This window comes from Microtus pennsylvanicus, chromosome 11, assembly GCF_037038515.1.
Source record: "Microtus pennsylvanicus isolate mMicPen1 chromosome 11, mMicPen1.hap1, whole genome shotgun sequence".
In the NCBI taxonomy this organism is placed as follows: Eukaryota; Metazoa; Chordata; class Mammalia; order Rodentia; family Cricetidae; genus Microtus; species Microtus pennsylvanicus.
In genome coordinates this window covers 74,446,160-74,454,700 of record NC_134589.1, presented here as the reverse complement: position 1 = coordinate 74,454,700, position 8,541 = coordinate 74,446,160, and positions in this window count along the sequence as shown.

Here is an 8,541-nt window from a genome sequence, read left to right as displayed (position 1 = left end):
CCTTGGTTATCTGACCCCTAACACAAAACCTCAAATGTCTGTAGCCAGCTGAGGGCCTTCTTCACACCACATACAGCTATTTCATTCAAAAATCTCCTAATCTGCAAATTAAAAAAGTCAGTAAAGGACACTGCCAATATAAATATGCCCTCTCCTCCTTGGTCCCATTTCTATGTTATGTAATATGACACCAGAACTCTATAGGATGCTAAGTTGCCCTAATGTCTAGAGACACACTCCCCATTGTCCTAATGCCCTGCACACAATCCCACAGCATCCCATATGGTCCTGAAACTGCACAGAGCACTATGCTGATTGTGTCTCTCTAATGTGAGTCTGTAGAAGCCCCTGCTTACCTGGTACTTAAGAGAGTGGAAACTTCATGTTGCAGTTTCTCCTTCTAGTCCTCTGCTGCTGATGGATGCTTCCAGAACTATTTGCGGATAAAGAGTAACTTCTCTTATAAGTCCATCCTTATCTGCCAGCCACACTTTCACCTGTTCTGTGTGAGGATCGAGTCTCTCCAGTTCTCCAATCCACCTACTAGATAGCATCTACTCACTGACATAGACTATGCGGGAACTTAAGTGTATGGGAGTATGGCTAATGTGCCTCCTGGGTTTCCAAAGCTGCAAAGATCTTCACCTGAGGTGTGACTCTAGGCCTGGGGACCCTGCTGCTTCTGACATAACTGGAGAGAAAGAGACTTTAGCACCTGGACCAACCCTCTCAATTTACAGTGAATAAACCACACTCCAGAAAGAAGAATGAACTGTAGGAACAGGAGTCCCTGGAGCAAGAACAGAAGGAACATCTAGCTCTTACAATATCGCCTGGATGTCATTCAACTTACATCTTTTTAATAAATGTTTCCTAGAAGCCCATATTAGGATGGGGGAACTGAAAGACATAAGCCTAATTCACACTGTTTCCAAAAGTTTCGGGAATGCAGGGTATGGTGGTACACACCTTTGACCTCACACTGGGAAGGCAGAGGCAGGTATTGTATGGCAGAAGGATTACAGAGGGCATTCCAGGCCAGCTGTGTGGTGAGATGAGATGTTTAAAGAAGCCAAAGCCATGCTTCTTCATACCCAGGTGCACCTTTCAGATGTCACTAAAATTCCCACAGAGGCTCCCAGAGTGTGGGAGTTGTATAAAACAGGAACCTGGGTGTAACTGCTTTCTTGTCTGGGAATTAGAGGGTTATATGTTGTTCAAGCAGGTTTCTAGGAGCGAAGGTACATTCTGAGGGTGTCCCTACTCCTACAAACTAATAATAATAAGTAAATAAACTACCAACCAACCAACCAACCAACCAATCAACCATCTTTAAGATACTGAGGGCAACATCACAGATCTGTTTGGGGCTAAAACTTCTGGCCCATTACCATCTGTGTGGGGGTAAGATGCTGACCCCACACCTTTTTGGGGGAAGACAGATGGGTCACAGGAATTTAATAACATTAGGCTTTTCTAAATGAAGTTAGGATGATCAATTCAGTTTTGATTTGGGTGTTATGTTTCTACTTTTGTTTTGAGGCAGGGTCTCATTATGTAATGCAGGATGGCTTGAAAGTCCCTTATAGTCAAAGACAATAGTGAATTTCTAATCTTTCTTCCTCCACTGCGGCTGGATTCCAAGTGTGCGCTGCCTCCTAGGGTTTCTGCGGTGCTGAGGATTTAAATCCAGGGCTTAGGATCAAAACCCCTTGCCATTGTCCTTGGCGTCTCATCAGCTCTCATTGTTCGCCATGTTCAGAGAGTCCAGTTTTATCCCATGCTTTTTCAGTCACAGTCCAGCTGGCCTTGGTGAGCTCCCAATACATCAGCTCCGCTGTCTCAGTGGGTGGGTGCACCCCTCGTGGTCCCGACTTCTTTGCTCTTGTTCTCCCTCCTTCTGCTCCTCATTGGGACCTTGGGAGCTCAGTCCAGTGCTCCAGTGTGGGTCTCTGTCTCTATCTCCATCCATCACCAGATGAAGGTTCTCACTCAGGATAGTGTTTTCTATTTCCATCCATTTGCATGCAAAATTCGAGAAGTCATTGTTTTTTACTTCATGCATGCCTGGAAAGTCTTCTAAAACTGAGCTACATTCAAAACCAGGATCATAATGTGTGTGTGTGTGTGTGTGTGTGTGTGTGTGTGTGTTTAAATTCATGTATTTTGTTCCTGCTATCACTGTTTCAGGCACACTGACTTCCTGTCCACTTTTAGGCTATTCTGAGTTCTCTTGGTCAAGTCACCTATTCCCCTTTCTTAGGATAATCTCAGTATAGATGGTTGTGAGCCACCATGTGGTTGCTGGGAATTGAACTTAGGACCTCTGGAGCTTTGAGCCCTCTCTCTAGCCCCTTTCAGCAAATCCTACCAGCGTTCGCCACCACACGTTATTTCAGCAGGATACCTCTCTCTGGTGGTTTAGAAAGCTGCTCCATATCTTTCTGTCTCCAGCCGAAATTAGTAGTCAATAGCCCCAATTCCTAGCTGTTCATTCCTAGTCTAGTTCCTATCTTGGATAGCTTATTACAAAATAATCCTTGTCTCAAAAGTAGTCACTTAGGAGCCTACACAATGCCTACTCAGGTGGGTTGACATGTAATACCCATGAAATGCAAACTGATTTCATAAGCCTTCAAATGAGTCCGAAATCTCAGTGTTCTTTCTATCCATTCATTGTTGAGATAGGAAGACCTACAATGAATTGAATTAAAGAAAATAAGTTCAACTTAATGTCACTTATTTCTATTTTTAAATGTTTATTTGTGTGTATAAATGCACATATGTATGCGTGTGGGTTTGGATAAATGAAGATGCGGGACAGATGAGGACAGATGGTGTCCCCCTCAATCACTCTACCTATTCCTTTGAGGAAGAATCTCTCTGTGAACTGGGGCCTCATGATTCTTCTGTCAGACTGGAAGCCAGAAAAACCCCAGGGATTTCTACGTTTCTCTCCACACTTTGAGTGTGGGTTTTGGATGCTCTTGGGGTTGGGTCTTCTTATGTGGATGCTGGGAGGCTCGGTCTGGCCTTCATCATTGTGCAGCGAGTATGTCTAACTGCGGAGCCATCTCTCAAGCCCTATGACTTGTTCCCTTTAAATACAGAGAGTAGAAAAATTGAAACTTCTCATGTAGCTCTTGCTGTATTAGTACTGCACAGTGCTGGTCAAGAAGTTCAAATCAATTGCACTGCTTTCTGCTGGAGTGTAAGGAATGCTCAATGGGAAAGAGGGAATGGGGGAATCCCTGTGTTAAACTTAAACTCTGCTCTCTCTTTTTTTTTGATGTTTGCTTGGCTCATTTTGTGCTTATTTGTTTTGAGATGAGGTCTCTAGTGGCCCAGGGACTTTAAGTTTCTATGTGTCTGAGACTGTTCTTAGATTCTTGATCTTCCCGCTCTGAAGCTAGAATTCAAGTATGTGTCACCATGTTTGTCTTTTTTATTGTATATATAATTGACTATGTTCCTACCCTTGGTTGGTTGGTTGGTTGGTTTATTTGGAGACAGTGTCATACTTTCTGAATCAGGCTGATCTCATATCAGCAATTCCCCTGCCTTGTGCTGGAACTATACTCAGTTGCAACCACACACCCAACTGAAGCATGCAAACTTAAAGAATCAATCCCAGGATCCCCAGGAGCCCAGAATGGGTCTCAGTTAAGAGTATCACACCAGTTTCTTCATTTTGATCAAGGCTCCATGGTCTGTATGATGCTGGCATTAGAGAAAATTGGATAATTACAGAGACCCTTGTAATTTTGCTGCAGATCCAAATTCTTTCAGATAAAGATTTGAACAGCAACAAGGAAATAAATAACCCAAGCCAATTGCTCCAGCAGGCTGCCCTGCCCAGAGTGTCTTGTGACAGCCTGACTGGAAAGGAACAGCTATAAGGGTGTGGGTGTCAGATTCAGAGTCTTTACCTGAGCTTCCAGGATGGTGAGGCTGCGGTGTGTGTATTGGGAATTCTTAGCCTGAGGATGGTTGATGTCATAGTTGGGAGAACAGTGAAAACTGCAAAGAACTTCCCTGAGGCCTGGAGCAGACAGGTCTTGAAGCCCCTCACCCTTAGCACTGAGCCTTCCTTCCATCACAGCTCAATCAACAGCAGGTCAGGAAAGTTTAGCTAAAATCTAGTGGTCAACTTTGGCACAAAGGAATTTTTTGAGCCCTGCTGGAAGGTGCTCACCTTTGACCACAACAATGGGAGTTGGTGGTAGGAAAATCAGGAGGTCAGAGTCATCTTAACACTGAATTTCGGTTCATGGTCAGTCCAGATACATGAGACACTGTTTGACTGGCCTACTACCAATCTATATGAAAAAAAAACCTGACATATAAATATATCATAGGACAAACATATTGCAAACAGTCTTTTTCCTTAGCCCACTAACTCTTATTTTTGACTGAGGAGTTGTATGAAGAAGTTTATCAAACAGTTAAAATCAATATTTCACAAATGGCAAGAAAGACACAAGGATAGTCACAATGACATTGTTTATAAGAAAACATGTTTGGCAGCATGCTAAATGTCTACCAGTGGGAAGTTAGGCAAGTAAATATGTTGTATCCATGCTATAAGCTATGAACCTGATTGATTCTCCCAGTGTGGAATACGCACGCTCAGCCTCAGTGCTATGGAGAAAATCAAGGTGCAGATCCATGCATGCAGAAAAGGTATTTAATAGGAACAGCAAAGTGTGCAGAAGGCTTTGATCTGAGGGCTCTAGAAGGGGGAGCATGGGGATGGAAGAGTAGTAAAAGGGAATCACGACTCCACACACATCTCAGCTGGCTCCACCGCTTTCCTGTTTAGCTTCTTACATATTAATGCATTATGACGTAACTAATGTTAAACAATGAAACAACCTCCAAGTAGCTTGAAATGTACAGCTTCTTATTTAAGTGTTTTTTACTGTGTTGATATCTATCTATCTATCTATCTATCTATCTATCTATCTATCTATCTATCTATAGAGAGAGAGAGACAGACAGACAGACAGACAGAGAAACATGGCGAGGGGAGATTACGTGAACCCCTTTTTGTTAGAAAACAAGACCACCAGTTCAAATCCTAGATAGGCAGAGCAACAATGCCAGCTTCCCTTACTCAAAAAGACTGATACATTGATGGGATTATTAACAAAATTCATCTTGGGTCTTTCTATAGATCCTTTCAATTGCTGACTTTTTTTCTATAGTTTATTAAAAACACAAACTCCAACTATATCAAAAGGAAGCATGATTATGTTAAAGACAGATCACACACAAAATAGATTCCTAGTTATAATGGTATAAAAATCATTGGCTCAGGTCTTAGTCAACATCGGCTATTACGGCAACACCGGCTGGGGTGGGGATGTGCATTCCGGAATGTTACCACAGCTCAGAGACCTTACTGGTCACTTCATTGAAATGACCACTCTCCACCAAGGTAAGTGTGGACATACTAACAGCAAACAGATGGGGAAAACAGTAGTAGTGGTTGCCACTACTGACAGTAATTGGAGCCCATGGATAAGACATGTCTTCTACTGAGTCCTGTAGACTTTCACAGAATGTCACTAGTCAACATGTTCTTGAGTTCAGGTAAGTTTTAGAAATGCTAGGTTGGACAGCCAGACAGATTTCCAGACCCCTTCATGTCTATCATGCATCTCTAGGAAGACTGAAGAACAGAGCAGACACCACAATCAGAGCCCTGCAGCCACCAGGCAGGAATCAGGAAGGAGGCAGGAGAGGCCAGGGGCTGATGGCCCCCTCTGGTGGCCTCACCACTGTAGAACTGTCTTGACAAATCTTTCTAGAAAAGCTACAAATCCAAGCTCTCACAGCAAAAGTCCAGTTTTGATGTTTCATGTTTTGAGAGTTGCCTCAAATTTCAGAAAAAAGAAAATTAAGAAATGAAATCATCACTGTATACCAAAGAAACCCTGTCTTGAAAAACCAAAAAGAGAAAAAAATAGAAAAAAACACACTCATTTAAACACAATCATTTTTAGAGCATAAAGAAAAGCCCCATTTGGCAAACCCAGAATGCAATTTCCTACTATGTGACCTCCCCAAGAACCCCCATCAGACACCGACTCATTTCCTAGAACTCAGCGGTGCAATGTGGACTGAGATCCACCCTGCTCTCCTATGGGCTGAGTGTCTCTATCTGGAGTCAGGGCTTACTCAAACTGAAATAGAAATTAATACCCTCTAGCAAATCTGCTCTTCTCAACAACCAAACTGGCAATGAGTATACCAACACAACAGCCTTTGTTAACTCTAGCAAAACCCCAAATCTCATTGTGACAAACTGATACACCATGAAGAATGCTTTGTCTTTCTGAAGTAAATTTATTTATAAATACAATTTGGAAACAATTATAAACCTAGAACTCTGAAAGAAACCAGTTCTAGTCCCAACTCTGACACACCTAGCATAGAACTTTTCTCAGGCAGAGCCTGTGTCCTGCTCCCCTCTTTCCCTTCATCTCTGCATTGCCTCCTTCCAGCTCCTGATTCGGAGCCAAGTGGTGAGAATAGGAGCACTGGGCATCGAGTCAGACTACGGGGGAAACAGCACTGATGACCTCAGTCCCTTGGTCCACTGTCTTCTTCCCTGATGTCTGCCTGGTCCATTCTTACCATGGTAGCCTCTCCTGACATGAAATACCCATCCTTATCCTAAGATCAATCCCATAATAAATGTATCCTATTTCCAGAGCTATGAGAAAGCATAACCAACTCTAATGGTAATATTAGATCTCCTTCTACTATTTATTTATGAGGAAAACTAAAACCTGAATGTTCCCATGATTTTACCCCTTAAGAATAAAAGAAGTGACATTTCAAATTACAATATAAGAGATAAAACATGAACATGAAATATTTCTAAATTTAGTATACCCCTCCCACCCACCCTCTCTCTTTTTTTTAAATCTTTCAATCCTATTCCTCTCTTAATGGTTTTAATAATCAAGGCAGGAATATTTCCTGTACTACCAATGACTATAATGACTAAAGGAAAGTCAAAATTCTAAAATGCTTGTTTGAGAGAACATTCTGGAGTGGAGAGACTGAGGCGGTGTTGATATAAGAATTAGGATGATGTGAACCGTGAGTTTGAGTATAAACAGTGGAGGGTCACCCTCTCCACCACTGCTGGATGAACCGACACAGAACGTAGCCCTGCAGCCGGAAAATGTGTTTGCGCTGTCAAATCCGGTTGCTGTCTTTGCAGTCTCAGGCAAAAGGCCCCTCAGAGGGTCTGAGGGCCACTGGGACTCATTTGGTAGGAATAAGAACTGTCTTCAACAATGTAGACTTTGTCTTCACCTCAGGGCCACACAATCGCTGTGTTTTGCAAAGCTCCAATCTTCGAGACAGGAAATGCCACCAAGCTGCAGAGAGAGAAAGAGGGGGGGGGGCATCAAACCTAGGTATCTAATCAGGATGTGTGCATTTTGGAACTGGGCTAGGAACGGGATATTTCATGTGTTTACTTTGCACTGTGACACTCTTGAAAGACTTAGAAGAGCCTGGTGACCTGAGTGAGATCCCTGGGTTTCACAGAAAATGCAGAAAGAGTCAACTCCACAGTGTTGTCCTCTGACCTTCACAGGTGGCACACATCGCACCCCCCACAGAGATAAACGTCCTGCACACTGTGATACAAAGTTTTCTTTATTGAGTTTTGAAGCTTGCATGGCATCTAACCCTCTAACACTAAGCATGGAGTAGAAAACATGTCAAGTCACAAAGCAGCTGTAGCTGCTGGTCTGGGGCACAATTTCAAGACTACTGTATGCCACACATGCGCAGACACTGCATGCACACAAACAGCAGGAACTGCACTGGAAGGAATTTGGGGAGAGCACAGCAGGTCTTTGCAGCTAGCCTATCCTGACAACTGTGGGAGGGGCTTCACTTGGAGAGCTCATTCTGTTAGTCAGGGTGGGCACAGGGGACTGATATTTGACAGAACTCATGGAGGGGCAAACCAGAGAAGAAAACAGACTAAGTCAGGGGTGATGCTTTGACAGTGGGGTTTTGTCATTTGTGGTCATTTCTACCACTGAAATGTAGAACCGAAATGAGCGTCTCCAGTCAGCCACATGGAACAAACATCTGTGCTGAGAATTATGAAGGACAAGAGAGAGCAAGCTCCACTCTGCCTGGACAGTCACACATGAAGGGAAACAGTGTAGGGCCAGGACTCTTGTGAGTTGGTGTGATGGACCTGACAGAAAAAGTCAGGGGTTACTTTGGTTTTCTGGCTTTCTTTCTAGCTTTTTATTTATTTTATTTATATTTTATTCAATCACTCACTCATTCATTCATTTGGTTTAGTCAGGGTCTCACTATGTTTCCCTGGCTATCCTGTAACTCCCTACATAGACTCACCTGGCCTGGACTCATAGAGCCCACTTGCCCCTGCCTGCTGAGTTGGAATTAAAGGTGTGAGCCACCGCACCTGGCATTATTTACTTATTTTCAGACAGACCATTGCTAGAAGTCTGAGCTCTACTTAAACTTACGGTCCTC